The sequence below is a fragment of the Tamandua tetradactyla genome, chromosome 20 (assembly GCF_023851605.1).
Source record: "Tamandua tetradactyla isolate mTamTet1 chromosome 20, mTamTet1.pri, whole genome shotgun sequence".
Classification (NCBI taxonomy): domain Eukaryota; kingdom Metazoa; phylum Chordata; class Mammalia; order Pilosa; family Myrmecophagidae; genus Tamandua; species Tamandua tetradactyla.
In genome coordinates this window covers 57,113,651-57,137,586 of record NC_135346.1, presented here as the reverse complement: position 1 = coordinate 57,137,586, position 23,936 = coordinate 57,113,651, and the positions used below count along the sequence as shown (strand labels likewise).

The 23,936-nt window shown below is 43.3% G+C and overlaps 2 pseudogenes; both read right to left on the bottom strand.

The window, feature by feature from the left end:
• Positions 1–1,094: 1,094 nt before the first annotated feature.
• Positions 1,095–1,863, bottom strand: LOC143664351 (thioredoxin-related transmembrane protein 2 pseudogene; annotated as a pseudogene).
• A 2,829-nt stretch (positions 1,864–4,692) lies between these two features.
• Positions 4,693–5,891, bottom strand: LOC143664619 (uncharacterized; annotated as a pseudogene).
• Positions 5,892–23,936: the final 18,045 nt, after the last annotated feature.

Sequence of the window (23,936 nt, the reverse complement as noted above, 5' to 3'; positions counted from 1 at the left end):
TATATAGCTTTTCTAATGTGATCGAGTGATTGTGAAAACCTTGTGACTGATACTTTTTTTATCCAGGGTATGGACAGATGACTAAAGAAATAAGGATAATAAACACATAAATAATAGACGGGATAAAGGGGAAAAAATCGGGTAGATGGAAATACTAGTGGTCAATGTGAGGGAGAGGTAAGGGGTAGGGGATAAATGAATTTTTCTTTTTAGTTTTTTTTCTGGAGTGATGCAAATAGTTCTAAACATGATCATGAAATGTATGAATAAAATTGTTTAAAATGAACAGAGAGGGTGGGCCACAGTGGCTCAGCAGGTAGAGTTCTCACCTGCCATGCCGGAGACCCGGGTTTGATTCCTGGTGCCTGCCCATGCGAAAAAAAAAAAAAAGAACAGAGAGAAATGAATGGTAGAGAAAATGTGCAGAAAGAGATGTACCTATTCACTGTTGGTAGAGAAATGAGAGGGACAGCACCTCTGGAGGGCAGTGTGGTAGCTCCACAGGACGGTAGGGGTGGGGTTGTCATACGACTTTGCGACCCCGTTGCTAGGTATATATCTGGAGGAACTGAGAGCGGGGACACAAATGGACATTTGCACACTGGTGTTTATGGTGGCAGTGTTCCAGATTCACAATGGATGGAGGTGGCCTAAGAGTATGACGACTGAAGAATGGAAGAGGGAACTGAGGTGTGTACATACAACAGAGGACGGAGTGGCTGCAAGAAGGAATGAAGTTGTGCGGCATGCAACTAGATGAATAAATCTTAAGGACACTATGTTGAATAAAGTCAGAAACAAAAAGACAAATATTATCATAACTCATGACTCACTCATATGGTTTAACCATAATATACAAACTCAAGATGTGAAGTTGAGAACATGGGTTATCAGGTCAGGGCCTATTGTAAAGTCTCCTAGATGGTAAGCGCTTATATATTTATATGAGTCACATATATTTAGGAGTTGTAACTGATATTTTAAAATTCTGAGATCTTGAGCTATTTGTATATACCCAGTCATTTCCTGAAACTGCAGGTATTTATGTGACACCTGAGACTCAAGCAAGGCTGGTGGTTACAGAAGGGGTAGCCTCAATGGTGTCCAGGAAGGGACTGAGAAGGAGAGGGCACATTATCAGTGAAGATCCTTCTTGTTTTCCCCATCTGGCACTGTGGTGGAAGATGGGACCTTAGGCTCAGAAATTCTGTCTCATTCAAGTTGACTTCTCAGATCACATTCTTCTCAGAAGGGGTCGAGGAGACAGCATGTCCTTTCTTGTCAACCTGTGGCTGCTGCATTGCCTCCTTACCACCTGGGGACAGGATCAGCGTAGAGAGCTGCTTGGTGAGGGCTGAAGTGCTCACTTTGCAATGTGTACAGTGTGGTATCCCACATCCACCTCCCCCAAAGTTAGGCCTGTACAGTTGTACTTCAGGGAGAGGTTGGTGTAGATAGGGAGCAAATGTGGCAGTTATTAGACCAATTGACAAAGAACTCCACAATCCAAGTGACCGTCCTGTTCTGCTCCAGCTTGTCAGCAATGCCTTTCCCTTTAATGTATTTGATGTACTCAGGCCATATACAAGGGCGGTTGTGTGACACCAGGAACACTACTGAGTGTGATGTAAAGCACACCCATGTGACTATCCAGCTGGAAGAAGAGAATAGTGTTGGCCACTTTACTGAAGATGTCGTCTATATGTTGCTCCACGATGATGGATCTGTGCGTCTTCATCATCACAATAGCCCTGAGAAACATCAGGATGTCTGCTTCTCTCCAGTCAAAGTCACCCAGTGAGCTGATTTGAAGATGTTACATACCCCAGAAAAGTGATGCTCTTTTTCCTAACCCAGTCTTGCGAGGGCAGACCTATTGTTTAGGGTGGAAACCTTGACTGGACTGTTTCCATGGAGTGTGACATACCCAATTGTGGGTTGGACCTTTTGATGAGATGGAAATGTGACTCTACCCATTCAAGGTGGGTCTTAATTACTTTCCTGGAGTCTGGAAGAGAGCTCAGGGAGAGGGAAAGAGGTCAGCGCCGGACACAGACGCAGGCATTTGGAGATGACTGGAGTGTCCACAGAGAAAGCTTAGATACAGACGTTTGGAAATGCAGAGGCCCCAGGAGGCACCAGGAGCTCAGGGCTGACACAGACAGAAATGTTGGGAGCTGCAGAAACAAAATACCCCTGGGGAAGCTGTTTGAAACCAATAGGCAATGGACCAGCAGACACAAGCTATGTGCCTTCCCAGCTGATAGAGGTTTCCCAGGTGACATCGGCCTTTCTTGAGTCAAGGTATCTTTCTCTGGATGTCTTAGTGTGGACTTTTTATGGCCTTAGAAGTGTAAACTTATAACTTAATAAATCCTCTTTATAAAAGCCAACCCATTTCTAATATTTTGCATTCTGGCAACATCAGCAAACTAAAACACTCATCTTAATGTTGCAGTCTTGATGCTGACCGAGGAGACCAGGGCAGACTTGGCAAGAGCTTTCTCTTGACTAGGAAGGCGTCAGAAAGCAGGGCTGAGGGAAGGTGGTGAAGTCAGGCCAGCCATCGTGAAAGTCGCAGCACTGAATACATCAGAGCGATTAAAGGTGCAGGGACCGCCATCTTTTTAGCCCTTGCAGCATCCATGGGTTTTTGGTTTTTGTTTTTAAATTCCATATTTAATAGTATTAAATGAGTTTAATATTCATTAAATATGAGTTTAGAAAATTTTCTATAAAAATATTAGTATTTGACTGGCTGATTTTAACATGTACTCCATGTACAGGTTTACCACTATCTTCACCTTTTTAATTTTCAGAAATTTAAGAAAATAGCCCACATAATGGGATGAATACCTGTGTTACCTGACCCCAGGATTAGCTAACATTTTTTTTGGATGGTGCATGGTCCAGGAATCGAACCTGGGTCTTCTGCATGGCAGGCGAGAATTCTGCCACTGAGCTACCCTTGCACCACTCACATTTTGTTATATATATTTGGAATTTGATGTTTAGAAACAGATTCTTATTCCAACCATGCTTGAACCTATTTCCCTTCTGCCTCTCTTCTTCCTAGAGGCAACTACTTGCAGTGTGCATGTATCCTTCTTATCCATGTTTTATGCTTTTACGTAAAACTGTTAATGCATACCAATGCTTACTACTTGGTTAGTTTTAACTTTAATCAAATTCATACAAATATAATATATTCAACATTTTGTCTTCATTTTTCTCACTTGACATGATTTTTCAGATCTTCTGTTAATAGATCTAATTATCTGTATTTGACTGCTAGAGAATAGTCTACTGGGTGACTATCACATTTTATTCATCCATTTCACAAGTATCAGACACTTGTATCCAATTTGTGGCCACTATAATTCATGCTGCAAAGAACAAGGCTCTCCGGATACACATGCCTGTTTCTTAGGTTTGTGTATACATACTCAGAGAGTAGAAATTCTGGGTATTCAGAAATCTATTCTAGGAATCCTCTCCTACCTCAAGGTTTTAAAGACATTCTCCTGTAGAATACTAATACTGTTTTTAAGTTTTGCTTTTTACATTCTAGTCTTCAGTATCTTTGGAATTCATGAGAAATAAATATTTTAATACATGATGATGGCAGATAATCATTTTTACACATGAAAAGTTGGTTACTCTGGGAACATTTTTTGAAGCATCCATGATTTCCCTACTAATATGTGTTACCACAAAATGTCAATTTCCCATAAATGCATGTCTATGTTTCCGGGCTCAATATTATGTTCCAATATCTATTATCTATGACTGCCTCAAGAGCAAAGAATTTTGATTATAGCTTTACAATTATATGCATCACAAATCATATAGTTTAAAAAATAATTTTGTTTCTTGATTTTAAATCCTTATACTTATATCTTTGTCTTATTGCATTGGGTAGACCTTCCAGGACCATGTAGCTTTGTAGCGGGTGATCAGTGTCTATGATTGGATCCTAACTTTAATGGAAATGCTCCTAAAGTAGAGCATTAACAGTGTTTGTTGTGGAAGTTTGGGGAGCACACGTTTTCATTTATATTATGACATTTATTCTTATTAAAAATAGCTCAGTGTTTTATGTTTTGAGTTGCTGCTGAAAGATTTCCCACATTTCATGTCACTGGCTGTGGTAGTTAGATTCAGTTGTCAACTTGGCCAGGAGAAGGTGCCTAGTTCTGTTGCTGTGGACATGAACCAACAGCGTGTGAACCTCATCTGTGGCTGATTACATCTGCAGTTGGCTAGGAGGCGTGCTTGCTGCAATGAATGACATTTGACTTAATTGGCTGGTGCTTAAATGAGAGAACGCAACGTAGCACAGCCAGAGCAGCTCAGCTTACCTCATCTCAGCATTCACAGCTCAGCCCAGGCCGTGGGAGAAGCAGAAAGAAATCACCCCGGGGAAAGTTGTTGAAAACACAGAGGCCTGGAGAGAAGGCCAGCAGAGACCATCCTGTGCCTTCCCGCGTAAGAAAGAAACTCAGTTGAAAGTTAGCTGCCTTTCCTCTGAAGAACTAATGAAATAAATCCCCTTTTATTAAAAGTCAATCCATCTCTGGTGTGTTGCATTCTGGCAGCTAGCAAACTAGAACACTGGCTGTAAAATGAATTTTTTGTGTCATTAAGTATAAATTCTGCTGAAGTTTTCCTAAATTCAAGACATTCTGAGTTTTAATGATTATGAATTCTCTGGTGTCTAATGTAGTGTGACTTCTGGTGAAAATCTTTCCCAAATTCACTGTCTTGATATGGTGTTTCACCTGTATGGATTCTCATATGTAGATTAAGGGTTTAGAAGTGAGAGAAGGCTTTCCCACATTCATTATAACCATAGCATTTTTTATATGACTTCTCGTATGCACAGTAAAAGATGAGCTTTGGCAGAAGGCTTTCCCACATATTTTAATTCATAAGGTTTATCACCTGTATGAATTCTCACATGTACAATAAGTGATTCTAAAGGTTTTTACACATGCATTATATATTTGTAGGGTTTGGTTTCTCTCCTGTATGAATACTGTGTTGTTTAATGAGGCACTGCTTCTGCCTGAAGATTGTTCCATGTTCATTACATTTGCAGGGGTTCTCTCCAATATGAATTTTCTCTTGCTCAGTGAGATTTGATTTGCCCTTGGAGGCTTTCTCAAATCCTTATATGCATAGATTTCTCCCCAGGATGACTTCTCTGGTGCCTAATGAGGCTTGATTTCTGAATGAAAGCTTTCCCACATCCTTTACATTCATAAGGTTTCCCTCCAGTATGGATTTGTTGATGGATAATGAGGTTTTCCTTTTGGTTAAAGGCTTTTCCACATTCACTACATTGAAAGGGTTTCTTTCAACTATGAATGTTCTGATGTTTAATGAGGTATTGCTTCTGCCTGAAGGCTCTGCCACATTGATAATGTTCAAATGACCTCTCTGCAGTATGAATTTTTTCATGCTCACTGAGCTATGATTTTCCATTGAAGGCTTCCCCACAGTGCTTACAAGCATAAGATTTCTTTCAGGTATGATTTCTCCGAATAGAAGCTTTCCCACATTCATAGTTTCTCTCCAGTATGATGTTTCTGATGCAAAAGGAAGTTTCCCTTCTAGCTGAAGACTTTTCCCCATTTATTTCATTTATATGGTTTCTTCCCTATAGGACCTCTCAAATGTAAGGGAGAGATTCAAGAGAACACTTTACCACATTCAGAACATTCATTTGATTTTGCTCCAATATATATTTTCTTACTTTCCATTCAGTTTTGATTCAGGGCAAAGGTTTTTCCACATTTATTACATTCAGAAGTTTTCTCCCCAGGATGAATTTGTTGATGCTGAGGAAGGTCTGATCTGGGCTGAAGGCTTTCCAACATTTCTATCATGCTCAGGATTTTTCTCCTAGGAGACTTCCTAGTATCTATTAAAATGAGACATAGACGAAAGGCTCCAGTATTAATTCTCAGGTATCTAATGAAGCTGAATTTATGGTGAAGACTTTTCTTACATCAATTACTCTGTGATGAGATTATTGCAAAAATGAATGAAATACTCTCATATTCATAACGGACCTTTCTTACACAGCTTCTCTCATATTTAAGTATAAATGGCATTTCAAATACTTTCAAACTGAGTCATACAGATAGAGAGGCAGTCTTGAAGAATCAGTATCTGTGCTCAGAGGAAATTTTTCTGTTTCTTAAGTTTTCTACCAGTATTTTAATGGAGAAGGCTGAAATTTCACTTACAAGTTTTGATGGTGCATTTATCTATTTATAAACTTCCCAGGCTTCTTCTGGAGAGCATCTTGTTTACATTTCTTCCTCACTCGTCCATTGCTCTTGCTTGAACTGGTGACTTGAAACTTATAAATAAAAAAGTGACACAGAATGTAGATGTTGCTGTTGGCAAAGAAGCATCCCAGAATTCAGGCTTAAATCAGGATCCTCAGGGATTTTGAAGGATAAGGAAGGATAATATCTGCACAGGAAGCTGGCCCATGAATCTGCCAGTTTCCTTCTGCACCACTCTTCATAACCTCACAAACTCTGAACATCACTAGGTCATAGGAGGTGATTCCTCCCCTTCTATCTCCTCAGCTGTGTCACAGTCTTAGGGAATCCTTCTCTTCAGTCTCATTGACCCAGTTAGGGATCCAGAAGCCCAAGCCAAGAACATACCTTGCCTCATGATGCAAGGAGTTGAAACCAAACTCACCAGCAGACCTCCAATGGGTGTTTTTTTGGGGGCGGGGGGAGGGCACGGACAGGCTCTGGGAACTGAACCTGGGTCTCTGGCATGGCAGGTGAGAATTCTACCAGAGTCACCATTGCACCGCCCTCCCATAGGTTTTTGATAGGGAGTCTTTGACTCCATAGAAAGTCCATGTTTTTTCCACTACAAATGCCATCAGCCAGGATGTTTGGTTTTCTTCCTTTCTGAAATTTTCCTCTGTTCTCCCTAAATACATTGACTGGGTCTGCAACATTTAAGTAACCTGTTGTCACAATTCATTTCAGTTCCACCCGTGTTTCCTGAGCCATGCCCATTGTGTGCTTGGTGTCTCAGATGGAAAGATAAGTAAGACACATCCTTTGAGGGATAATGTAATGCGATGACTGAAACCACAGTTCCTGAATCAGACAGCTATACAGGTTTGAGCCCTGGTTGGAATGACCCTGGGCAGATAATTGAACCTCTTTGTGCCTCAGTTCACTTTCCTAACAATGTAACTGGCATGGGAGATGATAGTTAAGAGTGAGTGCTCTGGAGACAGCAGATCTAAGTCTGAATTCTGACACATAACACAACCCCTCTGCCTGTGTCCTTGTCTATAAAATTGGGATGCTGATGGCTCCTACCTCATAGGGTTGTAAGATGCAAACACGCTAAAGACAAAAAACCTCAGAGCAGTACCTGGCGTATAGTGAAAGCCAAAAGGTCATCAGCTTTGCCATTGTTGCAATTATAACAATGATGATGAGGCATCAGGATGGCTAAGATTAGCGGACTTATTTGAGTCTCACAGTGGGACCTGCCAAGACTTGAGATCTAGTGTCAACTGTTTGTGACTTGCTGTGTGATCTTAGCTGCCACTTGTGACTGTCATCCCACCTGCTGGAGGCTGGGACAGAGAGGTCCTAGGAAGGATTAGAAACCAGGGCAGGGCATACCAGGTTCCAAAAAGGTAAATAAGGAAGTCAACGAGAAGTTGTTGTTACTTAGGTGGCACTAAAGTGTGTCTTTTTGCCCAGAGCATCCAGACAGCCCTTAAAGGAGAAAACGAGATCTTTCCTAGTTCAGAGATTAACCCTTCACTTAACACAAAAGGCGACCCCAGAGGAGAAACTGTGTCATCTCTCACAGGTGCACAGCACTCTATAGTTTACAAAACACGTTCACGGACAGGAGAACTTCTCTTCTTTCATGTCACTTCCTTGCCCAAACCCTCGAAGAACAAAATTTGAACTCCCTTGCCTCGCTTCACAGCTTGCTTTCCACCTCCCTCTCTCTTCCTTCTCCTACGTCCCACCTCGGCAACACTGGCCTCCTTCTGTTTTACCCAGACATCAGGTTTATTTGCACCAGTCTGGTTGTTACTTCTGCCTGTAATATTCTCTCTGCTTTTTTGCATGGCTGACCATTTCATTCTCTAATTTTCAACTAGAACATCACCTTCTCTGTGACTCCTTCCCTGGCCAGCTGCCCCATCTAAAGCAGCCTTCTGTAGCGATCCTTGACCTTGTTTCATAGACTTTGGGGAAGGTTTACTCTCTGGAAATACCCTATTTGTTTATATGTTCATTGTCTGTCCACCAGCCCCTCACCCCCCAGTCCTGACTCCTACTAATGTAAACTCTGATAGGCCAGGGGGCTTGCCCATCTGGCCAAGGGCCTGGAGCAGAAGAAGTGTTCAGTAATGTTTGTTGAATGACTGAATGAGTGATGCTCACCACCAACTTGAAACTGGACCTTTCATTTTCTATGTAAGGGACTGAAAGCCTGGAAGGAGAAATGATGTCAGTAAGGCCTTTTTTTTGATAAAACATGACTAGATATTTGGGCTAGACTGCTGAGAGGTCATGGAAAAAGAGCAGGCTTTGGAGACAGGTGCCTGAATTTGAGGCCTCCCTGCAATCTTTTCCAGCTGTGTGATCTTGAATAAGTGTCTCAACCTCTCTGAGCCTCTCCTTCGTTATCTCTAAGATTTTCACCCAGGTAGCATTCTAGAAGGATAGAATCTGATAAGGCCAATGTTCTAGAATGTTCTGCCCAGAGACGAGGGTTTGGACGCTACAGAGTGGGAAGATACTTTTCGGGTTTGCCCTGGTCCTGTGCTGGCTTCCGAGGGCTGAGCCAAAAGGCCATCAGAGCAAAGCAATTTTCAACTCCACCGGGAGCTGTTACCTCCCTTTAGGGACACCTTTGAGTCTGCTTGGAGTTTGCAGTCCTGTGGCTCCAAGGAAAGGTAAAGAAATCTGGGTTCTTCTAAAAGTCAAAGAAACACACAAAAACAGGGATTATATTAGTGTGGCTGGGAACTCTCTGACCCATAGGTCCAGAGCCAAGAGCCCAGGCGCCTGGGAGACCGGTCACGTGTGGGAACTGGAGTGATTATTTTTTGGGGCCTGGGGTGGCTGCTACCGCTGAGGCCCAGCACATGGGCAGGGGATACAAAGCAGGTGATGAGCATTCTTTCCAGGACTTCACTATATCCCCATTTAAGAAGGCTGGGCAAGTAAAATGCACCCACCTCTGGGTTCGCTGGGAGGATTCCATGACGTAGGATGGATGGTGCTTGGAATAAAACATGCCGCTGAGGTCTGAAGACTGGCGGGGTTGATGCTATTGGCCCCATAGCTCAGAGTTGTGCGGGGGCAGGCAGCGGACTTTCACAGGGTTCTGCCGTCAGAACGAAAGTCCGGGTTCTGCCATCAGAACAAAAGTTCAGATTCTGCCATCAGGTGCTTCCAAATTTGGAAGTGCAGCCAAATCCCAGGAGGAATAAAAAGGGAATTCTAAACTTAACTCTAGAAAACATTAACGGGAATCCAATTTATAAGCCCTCAGGCATTTTTCGTTCCCCTTTCTGCTCCATCCTGTCCCATCCCAACTGCCCCAGGGCCTCCCCTTCACCAAGCCTCACCCTAAGTGGGTCTCAAGCTCACGCATGCGCACTCTGCCTTCCTGCTCTGCACTTTCTCCTCCGGCCTCTCGGTACCATCTTTTCTTTGCCCGTCTGAGCCTGCATCACAGAACTCCATGGACCAGCTTGGGGGAGGCTGTCTTGAGAGGGCTGGGGGCAGGGCGGGTGGGAGAAGCCGAGAAAGTAAAACCAGCGCTCTCTTTACGCAAGTGAGGGTGGAATGTGACAAACGTCCAGGTTAATCATTTCTTTAAAAATCCCTCACACAACATGGATGAACCTTGAAAAAATAATGCACAGTGAAGGAAGCCAGGCAAAAGGACCACCAATTATAAGGTTTGTTTATAGGAATTGGCCAGAACAGGCAAACACATGGAGTTAGAAAGATTAGTGTTTGCTGGGGGCTAAGCAGTAAGGAAGTTCGTTCGTTCGTTCGTTCGTTCGTTCGTTCGTTCGTTCGTTCGTTCGTTCCTTCCTTCCTTCCTTCCTTCCTTCCTTCCTTCCTTCTTTCCTCCCTCCCTCCCTCCCTCCCTCCCTCCTTCCCTCCCTTCCTTCCTTTCTTCCTTCCCTCCCTCTTTCTCTCTTTCTTTCCTTTGTTTTTGTTTCTTCTTTCTTTTCAATAGGGTTTCTTTTTGGGGTGGTGAAAATGTTCTAAAACGGATTGTGGTGATGGGCGTACAGCACCATGAATATACCAAAAAACATTATACTGTATACTTCAAATCGGTATGGTATGTAAATTATATTTCAATAAAGTGGTTGAAAAAAAATCTCTGTGTCCCAAAGGTGTCATTGGGCATCAAGAGGTGAAAGGTCCCTGTGCCAGTTTGAAAATACTATGTACCTCAGAAAAGCCATGTTTTAATCCTGATTCAATCTTGTGGAGGCAACTGTTTCTTTTAATCCTGATTTAATAATCTAGAGTAGAATCTTTTAATTATATTATCTTCATGGAGATGTGACACACCCAACTGTATCATTTGATTAGATGGAGATGTGACTCCATCCATTTCAGGTGGGTCTTGATCCGATGATAGAATCCTTTAAAAGGAACGATTTTGGAGAGACAGAAAGGACAGAGCCTAGAGGAATGACAGAAGTCTCAGAGCCAACAGAAACTTCACAGTAGAGCTGACACAGGTACAGGCACGTGGAGAACAGAGACATGGATGTTTGGAGATGCTTGGAGCCCAGCAGATGTCACCATGAGATATTAAGCAGGCCAGAACCTGGAGAGGCCAATACTAGCCGTGTGACTTCCCAGCTGACAAAAGAGTTCCTAACCCATGGACCTTCCATGAATGAAGGTAACCTCTTGTTGGGGCTTTAATTCGGACACTTTCACTTCCTTAGAACTGTAAACTTGTAATTTACTAAACTCCACTTTTGTAAAAGTCATTCCAGTTCCGGTATATTGCATTCCGGCAGCAGCAAACTAACACAGTCCCACGCCTGCAAGTGACAACGTTTGGGCTGAAGACAAGTCTGCGTGAGCCCAAAAGCCATTTTCCTTCTTCTCTATTGGGCTGCCTGCCTCAAGGACAGAACAAGAAAAGTGAGTTGCAGCATTTGTCCCTTTAAAAATTAAACACCTCTCCAGAAGGGAGTTAACTAATTATTTTCACAGTATTATCTCAGGGTGATCAGATTTGCATGACTTGCTTTCTTCTTTTTTCTTTTTGTATTGTTGGAATATTTTTCAATAAAGGATTAAAATGAAAAAAAAAAAAACTCCCCTTGCACTTTTTTAGAAAATGCTATCATTCAAGAAATGTAGGTGACAGAGAGTTCAGTTGACATCAAGACTAAGTAATGTAATAACAGCTAAAACTCAGTGATTCCTATGAGCCAGGCACCATGCCAAGTGTGCTGTGCATATTACCTTTTGATGTAATTGTTTTCATTTTACAAAAGAGAAAATAGAGGTTCTGAGAAATTAAGTGATGGGCCTGAGGTGGCACAGTTGGTGATCACCGGGTTGGGATTTGGCCCCAGTTCTCTCTGGTCCTAGAGTCTGCTTTTAACCAGATGTTTCCCAGGGAAGCATATCATCTAGATCAGTAAAACAAGCACCTGACGCCTGGCCGCTGGCCCCATTCATCAGGAATAGTAGTCAGTTCCAGATTCAGCCTTTGTGGAAGGCAGCAGGCAGAGAGAGTAAAGACAGAGGTGAAGGCCTAGGGAACCAGGCTGTACAGGAGGTTCTGAGGAAGCAGGGAGTGGAACCGTGGCACCACTATTGCTTCTGTCCTTGCCCAGCTATGAGCTAGTACCAATGAGAGAACATGGTTAGGGGATGGGTTAGCCTCTAACGCCCCAGAGATGGGGTTAGGCAAAGCTTTGAGAGGTAGTGAGCTCCCCATTAATGGAGGTGTGCAAGCTGAGGACGTGATGGTCACATTAGCTTATGCTCAAATCTTGGGGGCTTACCACCACAGTCACTTCTCACTTACTGGTCTGCAGGCCAGTTATGGTTCAGCTGGGCTTTGATTTGGATTTGATTCACGTGTCTCCCAAGTTTTGGATTTTTCTGGAGCATGGCCAGTGGTGGGAGCATGAGAGCAGGAAAGGAGATGGGCAATGCATCTTAAATTTTCTGATCAGGATGGCCACTATGTGAATTCCTCTCAGGTTCCATGGGTCAAAGTGAGTCACATGGACACCTGAGACTCAGAGTTAGAGCTCTGAAGCTATGAAAGTCAGCATTACCCCACACAGCACTGTTAAAAACATTGAAAAAGTGATCAGACTTAGACTAGAGCTATGAATGATGCTGATCTGGATAAGGTAAGTCAGAGTACTGGATAAAGGATGATATGGTCTATATTTTAAAATTACAACTTCTGTGTGAGTCCAAAGGAAGAGGTGTTTATTTGGTATGAAATTTGTATTTTTGATAGCGTGTTCTCAAATTTAACTTGCATGGTCAATGTTCTAGTCTGCAAGCTGCTGGAACGCAATATACCAGAAACAGAACAGCTTTTAAAAAGGGGAATTTATTAAATTGCACATTTGCAGTTCTATGGCTGTGAAAATTTCCAAATTAAGGCAAGGTTATGAAAACATCCAATCTAAGGCATCCAAGGTGATACCTTGGTTCAAGAAGGCCGATGATGTTCAGGGTTTCTCTCTCAGCTGGAAGGGCACATGGTGAGCTCTGCTAGCTTTCTCTCCTGGCTTCTTATTTCATGAAACTCCCCTGGGGGCATTTTCCTTCATCTCCAAAGATCTCTGGCTGTGTGGGCTCTAAAGCCTTTTCCAAAATGGTTCCCTCTTAGAGTGCTCTAGTAAGCAAACCCCACCTTGAATGGGTGGAGACACATCTCCATGGAAACCATCTAATCCAAGATTACTACCCAATTGGGTGGGTCACATCTCCATGGATAATCGAAAAACTCCCACCCATCAATATTGAATGAGAATTAAAGGACAAGGCTTTTCTGAGGTCCACAACAGGTTCACAAAAGCACAGACAGTTTATTTGAACACCATAATCACATGGAACCTTGACTTGGGCATGAGATTTTCTTGGTTTGTATAAGTAAGTGTCATGCCCCAATATATCCTATAGCAATTTGGACAGAGAATAAAAAAATATTTGCAAAGTCCCCTTGAAGGACTGGGGAGAAAGGAGGAAATATTAAACTTACCCACCTGGGGAATTCCTGATGTTCTCACAGCAGTGGGAATTCCTGATGTTCTCACAGCAGTGGGGCCAACCCCCTCAATAGACTGAGCCCTCAATCTTGGGGCTTGCCCCTATGAAACTTATTCCTGCAAAGGAGAAGCTAAACCCACTTATAATATGCCTAAGAGTCACCCCCAAGAAGACCTCTTTTGTTGCTCAGATGTGGCCTCTCTCTCTAAGCCAACTTGGCAGGTGAACTCACTACCCAGCCCCTACCTGGGACATAATTCCCAGGAGTGTAAATATGTGGGGACATAACTCCCAGGGATGAACCAGGACCCAGCATCAAGTGATTGAGAAAGCCTTCTTGACCAAAATGGGGAAGAGAGAAATAAACAAAATTAAGTTTCAGTGGCTGAGAGATTTCAAACAGAGCTTAGAAGTTATCCTGGAGGTTATTCTTATGCATTTTATAGTTATCACCTTTTTAGTTTGTGGTGTATTGGAGAGGCTAGAGGGAAGTACCTGAAGCTGTTGAACTGTATTTCCATAGCCTTGTTTCTTGAAGACAATTGTACAACTATATAACATTTATAATATGTCCATTTGATTGTGAAAATCTTGTGGCTCCCTTTATCCAGATAAGTAAAAAAAATAAGGAAAAATAAATAAATAATGGGGGAGGGGCTATGGGATAAAAACAAATTGGTTAGATTGCAATACTGATGGTCAATGATAAGGAGGGGTAAGGGGTGTGGGATGTATGGTTTTTTTTCTTTTTCCTTTTTCTGGAGTCATGCAAATGTTCTAAAAATGATCTTAATGATGGATATACAACTATGTGATGATATTTGAGCTACTGATTGTATACTATTGGTTGGACTGTATGGCATGTGAAGATATCTCAATAAAAATATTTTGGAAAAAGAAACAAAAACAAACAAACAAAAAAGCAAGTCACACGACCAAGTCCAGGCCAGTAGGGAAGGAGAGTTTACTCTGCCCATGGGACGCAGCAGGAAAGAGTGACTATTTGCTGAGTCGTAATATATTCTACCACAAGAATTTTCAGTTGAGCTGATCCAAAGTGATAGATTACTGTATCGCCCAGAATGCGTGGGAAAATAATAAACGCAAGATCACATTCAATTCCCAAAAGTTTCCCTTGCTCCCTCCTGCCTTTCCCTTGAGTGTTAGGTCGTCATCCATCTGTTCCTTCCTTTGCTCTTTCAGCCACCTTCCCGGAATGCTTGCCTGGTATCTTGCCTCATTCTGGGCAGGACCTAGATTGAAGAGATGACTCAGAGAGTTTCCGACTTTCAGTTGTTCATGGCCCTGTAGAGAAGCCAGCATAGGAAGAAAAACAAAATATCGCAGTCCCTGAGACTGCCTTCATTCTTGGAGGAGGGGTCCCTGACCAAGAATTTGAGAGCAAATGGTCACTTCAATACCTTGTATACTTTCTGTGCAGCTCAAGGATGGCAATGGGCTGAGGCGGACCCCTGCTGAGCCAAGCATTTGGGCATTTCAGGTGGGCCCAGAGCTTCCAGCAGAGTAGGGGCCATAAGGCTGGACTCTCCTAATAGGAATTTAGAACAGGAGGATGGGGAGTGGAGAGGGGCTGAGGAGACTGCCATGGAAGAGTGAACAAGGCGGGTGAATGTGGCAAAAAGCTAGCACCTCAGGATGCGTGTCACCAGCAAGATATTCCCCTTGGTGGGTGTGCTGGTTTGAAAGGAAGTATGCCCCCTAGAAAAGCCACGTCTTAATATAAATCCCATTTCATAAAGGCAGAATAATCCCTATTCAATATTGTATGTTTGAAACTGTAATCAGATCATCTCCCTGGATGATCTAATTTAGTCAAGAGTGGTTGTTGAACTGGATTAGGTGATGACATGTCTCCACCCATTTGGGTGGGTCTTGATTGGTTTACTGGAGTCCTATAAAAGAGGAGACATTTTGGAGAATGAGAGATTCAGAGAGAGCAGAGAATGCTGTAGCACCACGAAGCAGAGAGTCCACCCACCAATGACCTTTGGAGATGAAGAAGGAAAACGCCTCCCGGGGAGCTTCATGAAACCAGAAGCCAGGAGAGAAAGCTAGCAGATGATGCCATGTTTGCCACATGCCCTTCCAGCTGAGAGAGAAGCTCTGACTGTGTTCGCCATGTGCCCTTCCACTTGAACTTCATTGGCCTTCTTGAACCAAGGTATCTGTTCTAGTTTGCTAGCTGCTGGAATGCAACACACGAGAGATGGATTGGCTTTTAATAAAAGGGGATTTATTTTGTTGGTTCTTCAGAGGAAAGGCAGCTTACTTTCCACTGAGGTTCTTTCTTACGTGGAAGGCACAAGATGGTCTCTGCTGGTCTTCTCTCCAGGCCCCTGGGTTCCAACAACTTTCCCCGGGGTAACTTCTTTCTGCATCTCCAAAGGCCTGGGCTGAGCTGCTGGTGCTGAGATGAGGAATGCCGAGCTGCCAGCTGTGCTACGTTGCGATCTCTCATTTAAGCACCAGCCAATTAAGTCAAACACGACTCATTGCAGCAGACACGCCTCCTAGCTGACTGCAGATGTAATTAGCAACAGATGAGGTTCACGTACCATTGGCTTGTGTCCACAGCAACAGAACTAGGTATGCTCACCTGGCCAAGTTGACAATTGAATCTAACTAACACAGTATCTTTTCCTGGATGCTTTTGACTGGACATTTCTATAAACTTGTTTTAATTGGACATTTTCTCAGCCTTAGAACTGTAAACTAGCAATTTATTAAATTCCCCTTGTTAAAAGCCATCCTATCTCTGGTATATTGCATTCTGGCAGCTAGCAAACTAGAACAGTGGGTGTTCTAGTTTGCTAGCTTCCAGAATATGATATACCAGAAATGGAATGGCTTTTTAAATGGGGAATTTATTAAGTTGCAAGTTTACAGTTCTAGAGCCATGAAAATGTCCAAATTAAGGCACCAACAAAAAGTTAACTTCACTCAAGAGAGGCCAATGTAGTTCAGGGTTTCTCTCTCAGCTGGGATGGCACATGCTGATGTAGCTAACTGTCTCTCCCAGCTTCCTGTTTCATGAAGCTCCCCCAGAGGTGTTTTTCTTCTTCATCTCCAAAAGTCTCTGGATGTGTGGGCTTTGTTGGTTCTGGTGGCTCTTTCCAAAATGGTGCCCTCTTAAAGAGCACCAGTAAGCAACCCCACCTTGAAGGAGACACACCTCCATGTGAACCATCTAATCAAAATTACCACCCACAACTGGGTGGGTCATTGTTTCGTGGAAACAATTAAAAAGACCCCACCCAGCAAAATTGAATGAAGATTAAAGGACATGGCTTCTCTGGGGTACATAATAGTTTCAAGCCGGCACGGTGGGCAAATGACAGAGGGATTTTGGAATAAAATTCAATTTGAAGCTGTTGCCTGTGCCATGTGATGTACAATAACCACCCTCCATGACCCCAAACCTCAGTCAAAGTCTGGTGCACATAAAACTTTGCATTCTTGGTGGTTTGAGGGAGCAAAATCAGCAGGCCCAGCATGGGGGAAAGATGTGGGAAACCAGACATAGCTGCAGTGTGAGAATTCACAGGAGGCAGGAAATGGGAGTCCAGGATGAGTAGGAGACACACACATCTGCAGAATAAGGTTAAGAATAACTTTTTTTTTTTTTTTTTTTTTTTTTTAAAGGAAAGACAGAGAGAAGGAAGGAAGGATAGAAGGAAGGAAGGAAGGAAGAAAGGGAAACATTTTTAAACATTTTCTTGTTTTATTGTATTCTGTTTCTCCGTTTTTGTTACATGGGCTGGGGCCGGGAATCGAACCGAGGTCCTCCGGCATAGCAGGCAAGCACTTTGCCCGCTGAGCCACCGCGGCCCGCCCAAGAATAACTTTTATTTAAATAACCATGAACAGGCTTAACTCAGCAGGCTGGAAGGCTGAGGGTCTCGAGGTGGTTGCCATCTGACTTTTATTTGGGGATTTATTTGGGATAGTTTTGGGCTTTGTAGAGCAGCCTTTGCAGTTTTCATTAACCACCACCCAGGCACTGAGACAGGATGGTGTCCTCAAAGTGATAGAGATACAGTCCCCAGCTGGGTAGTTCCTCAGATGCACCCTGAAACCAGGGGGAGGTTGTGAAAACAAGTCTGTAGTCAACCCTTCAGCCTTTGGGGTGTGGGATCCCTCAGTAGGAAGGTGGCTGTTCCTGGTGGAGTGTCAAAGCACTCGCAGTGCTGAATGAAATTCCCAGAGCCATTGGGACAAGGAAGTCCCCTGAAGTCTACAAACCTGAGGCAGGAGGCCCCAGGCCTATGGGGTATGTTAGAATACAGTGTCATAGGCTGTTTTCTCAGTCTTGCCAGGATTTGATGGTAAATACCACAAACTGGCTTTGGCTTGGACAAAGGGACTTTATTGCCTCATGGTTTTGGAGCCTGGAAGGCTTGCTTCCTCCCCGGTCGGTAGCATTCTGGTTGGCTGGCAATGCTTGGGTTCCTTGGCTTTCCCAACCCATGATGATGTCCTCTCCTTTCTCTTCCAGGTTCCATTGACTTCCAGCTTCTGGTTCCTCCCAGCGGTTTTCTCTCTATAAGGTCTCCAGTAACAAGATTAAGACCTATCCTGATTCAGCTGGATCACATCTTAACTAACAATAACATCTTCAAAAGATCCTATTTACAATGGGTTCACACCCACAGGAATGGGATTAAGATTAAGGACATGTTCACACCCACACCCACACCCCCTGGGGTCCTAACTCAATTTACCATAAGTGTAAAGAAGGATATATGCAGTCTAATGTGGTTTGAGAGGCAGGGACATCAGTTCTGCCCCCGGGTCCTTCAGAAAGTCCAGGAGGATGGGGCCTTCCAGCTGGAGGAATGTTTCTTGCATGGTGAGGTTGGCATTCTCGCCAAGGGAAGAACAAGAGGTAGACTCTAAAGAAGGATGACACATGACTTCTCTAGTTAACATGAGCTTTTCATCTCTTTTCTTGTGGCTTTCTATTTCCTGTTCAAAATGATGAAAAATTTATTCAGATTTATGCTAATTGCACAGCCTGCACCCAGAATAGAAAAAGTCGTAGGCAGAGGCAGAGGCTGCGGAATCTTCTCTCCAGCGGGAATGTCTTGCAGTGGGAGGTGGGAGGTAACAGGGTCTGTGTCTCCCGTGGAAGAAACCCAGTGCCTGTTCTTCCATGCCAATCTCAGGGCTGCAAGGCCCAGGTGAGGTTTCACTGACTGGGGTTCAGCACACACTGGCTGTGTGACCTTGGGCCAGTCATCCCACCTTTCTCTCAGTCTTGGTTTCCAAAATCTAAAATTAAGGATGCCAAGATGTCTCATTGCTCTGCATCCTCCAGGGCTGAGCGCTTGGATCATCTCCCTCGATGTTAGCCAAATGGAGTCCCTAAGCATCTTTTCCCTTGATCTAGACGTTTCCTGGTTTCCTGGCCCAAAGCAGGAGATCCAACTTTGAGCCTTCTGTGACTCAGTTACTAAAAAGTCCTCTCAACAAGCAAGAGCTAGCAAGCAAACACCTTCTTCCCTTCTTGGTGCTCAGGTCAGCTTCTTGGTAATTTTTCATGCAGCGACAATGGCCTCAGCCCCATCAGTGGTGTCTGGATTTCTGTGCCTTTGTCTTCAGAGTTCTGCCTAGAGGGGACATGCCTTCCCTCCCTCCAACACAGAGTGGGACAAAGCAAAGACCCTTCTTTGGACCTAGTGAGTTCTGGAATCTCCAAAACCTGGATTGTAGTCCTAGCTCTGCTCACCTTGGGCAAGTCCATTGACCATTCTGAGCCTCATTTTCATCATCATTAAAATGGGGATGCCAGCAACATTATCTCATGAAATTAGGATCAGGCTGACATTAAATGAAATAGTGTTTACGATTTGCTAAAGCTGATGAAATGCAATAAACCAGAAATGGGCTGTGTTTTATAATGAGGATTTATTAACTTACAAGTTTGCAATTCTCAGGCTATTCAAAGTTCCAAATCAAAGCATCATTAGGACAAAATTTTCTCCCTGATGAAAGGCTACTAGTGCTCTTGGACCCTCTGTCACATGGGAAGGCACGTGGTGGTGTCTGCTGGGCCTTCTCTCCTGGGTTGCATTGCCTTCAGCTTCTGGTTTCAGTGACTTCCTCTCTCAGCTTCTGTATGTGTCATTGTCACTCAGCTTCTCTGGCTTTCTTAGCTTCTCTGGGTGTTTCTATGTGTTTTATCCTCCTAAAAAGCACTCCAGTAAGAGCATTAAGACCCATCCTGAAGGAGGTGGACCACATCTCAATTGAAGTTAAAATCCTACTTATAATGGGTCCACACCCACAGCAATGGATTAGCTTTAAGAACATACTTTCCTGAGATACATCCAGCTTCAAACCACTAGGGTAGTTGCACTTTCAGGGTTGGCAAGTTCCTCCGTTACTCTCATCTGTGGAAAATACCAGCTGCGTTTTGTATGCTGCCTCAGGGTTTATAAAGAACTTTCACTGATATCATCTTGTTTGCTTCCTCCAACACTCTTCTTTTGTTTGCTTGATCCCATTTGGCAGATGAGAACACTGAGGCTCAAAGAGGGAAAGTAGTGAAGCTGGAGCTCCAGCCCGGTCTCTTCAGACCAGATTCCTGGCTCCCCCTATTCTGGGGCTCAGGTAGGCAGCCCCTAGGGGTCTTCTGGGCTCAGGGAAGGGTGCCAAACTGGACAGGGTGAGGCTGGGGTCTAGCAGAGCCTAGTCCTAGAGGGTCTGGGCACATGGGGTAGCCAGGGCACAGCAATGCACCAAGATGGTGCAATAAGGACACATGGTCTGAGGAGGATTGCAAAATAATAATAAGAGCAACTAAAAGTCAGTTTGCTTTTTTATTAAGACCATAGGCCTGCAGTTCTAAATAATATCAGCAATAAAATAGGCTTCCCTTTTGTTGCTCAAAGTTAATAATTGCTCTGGTTATTCCCCCAAATTTTTTAATAATATAGATATCAGCTTCAGAGTGGCACGTTTTTATTACTTACCCTTCAAATTATTCTGCAAGAAAATTAATTCTGAAAACTCCCCATTACATACTCTCTATATAGACTTAGCCATAAGCTTCTGTTTTGCGAGTCAGATCATAATGATTTGGGAATCATTTAAATTTACTTTGGGAGCAGTTCATGCCTCCAAACTCTGTGATACTATATATTCTTGGGTTTAAACAACAGATCCAAAATAAATGATAGTATAGTGATTCTAAAGATGAAGAAATAGAGCTTGAGTTACTTCAATTCTATCATTTTGTAAGACCGCTTGGAGCTTTTTGCTTAAAACTTAAAACACTAGAACAGAGCGCAAATCGAGGTGTAAGAATTTGTTTGACAGTTGCAGATTTTAGTATATGTGTGAAATATATCAGTTTCCCTTTGGATTATTTTCAGATTATTCTCATTTAACATCTCCCTCGTACAGAGGAAGGCATGTTAACAAATGATTCATGCTGGGTGCCAAACATGGTAGGGACGCCTGGAGCCACGGAATCAATCAACCTCAGGCCAGGCCCCTGAGGGAACTGGAGGAGCTTCTGAGGACTCCAAGAGTCTGGCAACTGAACCTCTTGGGGTGATGGATGAAAGCACAGGCTCTGGCATCAGAAAGACCAGATTTAAATCCCTAAATTTCCAGCTGTGTGGCTCTGAAAAAGTCTTCTTGGCTGCCTGACCCTTAATATCTTCATCTGTAAAATAGAGGTGGCAGCCGTAGCTACCTTCTGTTTGTTTGTGGGCAGCCATCAGATAACGTGGTTAAACCGCCTGGTCCACAATTGGCCACCAAAGACTGGTGGCTGTTCTTAATGGTATGTGGGCTGCCAGGAAAAGATAAGGAGAGGTGGGGAGGGGAGAGAGGGAAACACAAGAGAATGGGAACACGGGAGCACCCAGGAGGGCCTTTGGTGGCCATGGTGACAGGGAAGAAGCAGTCATACTTCAGGACTCAGGTCCAGGTTCCAGGATTCCGACTTCTCAGGTGGGGCTGGAACTGTGGAATTTTAACTGAAGTCTCATTTTACAATGTTGGCTCAAACAGTTTTAAAATTCTGTGATGGTCCAACAAAACACATCTGTAACCCATGGGCCACCAGTTAGCAACCACAGTCTAAGAAAAGATGGGTCCTGAGGCACAAGAAAGAAAACCTCTGTTATGCTAAGAAGTACCAATCTCTATCTTTTGCTTTATCTCCTGCTTTCTATCTCTGTCTCTGCCTCTTGCCCTGCTTTCTATTTCATCTGCAAATATGTGGGTCCTTATCTCTATGAGATAAGGAGTCTCTAAAAATATAACCACAGTACCATTATCATACCTAAATAATTAGTAGATTTCATCAGATGCCCAGTAAATATTTTATCTTTTCCTTATTGTCTCATCTATGTCTTTAATACAGGGTTTTTGTTTGTTCTGATCCAGTGTTTCTCAATCTTTTTTTATTCTCCTCCCTCTAAAGAGCTATTATAGAAGTTTATTCCCTCATCACAATGCCTCCTCCCTGTGAATTTCAATACCACAGATACACTGCATCTATTTTTCTATATCCATTGTAATAACTAAGTTTTTATTTGTCCCCACAAAAACCAAGTTTTGCCACCTTGTCCCCATTGAGAATGCATACGCAGCAATTGTTTGATAGAGGTTGTGCTTGTTTGAAAGTGTTATGTAACACAGATAAGCCACGTCCTTTAATTCTGATTCAATATCATAGAGTGGAAACATTTGATTAGACCATGCCACGGAGTGGTGTGTAGCCTTTTGATTAGATGGAGATGTGACTCCGCCCATTCAAGGTATGTCTTGATTAGTTTACTGGAGTCCTTTAAAAGGGGAGAGATTTTGGAGAAAGCACAGTTGCTTAAGAGCTGACAAAGACACAGACATTTGGAGATGCTTGGAGTGCCAATAGAGCAGATGCCTAGACAAGGACGTTTGGGGATGCAGAACGCAGCAGAGTTACCACGTGCTTTCCCATCAGATGCTGAGCAAGTCAGAACCCAGCGTCGTGTCCCAGAGGAGCTAAGTGAAGGCCCACAGATGCTTAGAGAGGAAACCACTGGCATCAGAAGCTGGAAGTAATGGAACTGGGAACAAGGACCAGCAGATGCCAGCCATGTGCCTTCCCATGTGACAGTCATTGGCCTTCCTTGAGTCAAGGTATCCTTCCCTGGATGCCTTTAATTTGGACATTTTCATGGTCTTGGAACTGTAAGCTTGTAATTTAATAAATTCCGTTTTAGAAACCATTCATTTCTGGTGTATTGCTTTCCAGTAGCTTTAACAAACCAAAACAGATGTGTGCTTTTAGGCCCCTTTTAATCTTTTACTCTGTCTTTCAATTTTTAAAAGCAATTGTTTTGTTGAAGAAGCTTGCTTATTTGTCTGATAGGATTTTGCTGACTGCATCCCCTGGGTGTTATTTTTTGTGTCCTTCTGGCAACCTCCTGCATTTCATATAAATTGCTAGCTGGATCTAATTGAGGCTTGATCAGTTTGAGTCTGGATTCTTTTCTTTTTCTTCTCTTTTTTGCAAGACTACATCTGGCTTTTTTGTAATGTGAGCTGGCATTAATGATCATAGCCTCGATCCATTAATTCCTTAGGGTCCCCTCTTCCATTTGGGCAAACGACTTCTAAGAGCTAATTACTTAAAAGACTAAACGTTTTAGCATTTCTTATGGGTTTATTAATTCCTCTTCCCTAAAAGAGAATCGCAAGTCTGCTTATCTAGAACACAAAAGCTGGAGTTAAAAGTTCAGTTCTGGTGCTTTTTGGAAGGAGCCAGATAATATTTATGAAACTTACACATTTCACAGCCCTCTGCAAACACGGGGAAAGGATGACCAGCTAGAAAAGACTAGTCTTTCTGCCTGTCTGCCTTCTTTTCCTCCTTTCTTCTATTCAGTTGGTAGTTACTAAGCACTGACTGTGTGCTGTGCCCTGTCCTAGGCACTTGGGGTTAGCGAATGTGCTGGTTTGAAAGGATTATGGACCCCAGAAAAGCGTCTTTTAATCCTCATTCAGTGTTGCTGAGTGGGATCTTTTTGATTGTCCCATGGAGATGCAACCCACCCAATTGTGGGTAGTAACTTTTGATTAGATGGCTTCCATGGAATTGTGAGTCCACTCATTCCAGGTAGGTCTTGATTAGCTTACTGGAATCCTTTAAAAGAGGAAACATTTTGGAGCCACGAGAACCAGGAGAGCCCATGCAGCCAGAGACCTTTGGAGATGAAAGCATATGCCCCTGGGGAAGCTCCATGAAACAAGAAGCCTGGTGAGAAAGCTAGCAGATGTCACCATGTTCTCTGGGTGCCTCTCCAGTTGAAAGAGAGACCATGAACGTCATCGGTCTTTCTTGAGTTAAGGTAACCTCTTGTTGGTGCCTTAATTTGAACATTTCTATAGACTCGCTTTAATTTAGACATTTTCACAGCCTAGAACTGTAAACTTGCAACTTAATAAATTCCCCCTTATAAAAGCCATTCAGTTTCTGGTATGTTGCATTCTGGCGGCTAGCAAACTAGAATAGGAGGTGAGCCACACAGAAAGGGGAGGTTACATTCACAGATGGGGGCCTACTTTCTCCCACTGCAGCTGCAGCCAGGCTTGGGCCCAGCATGC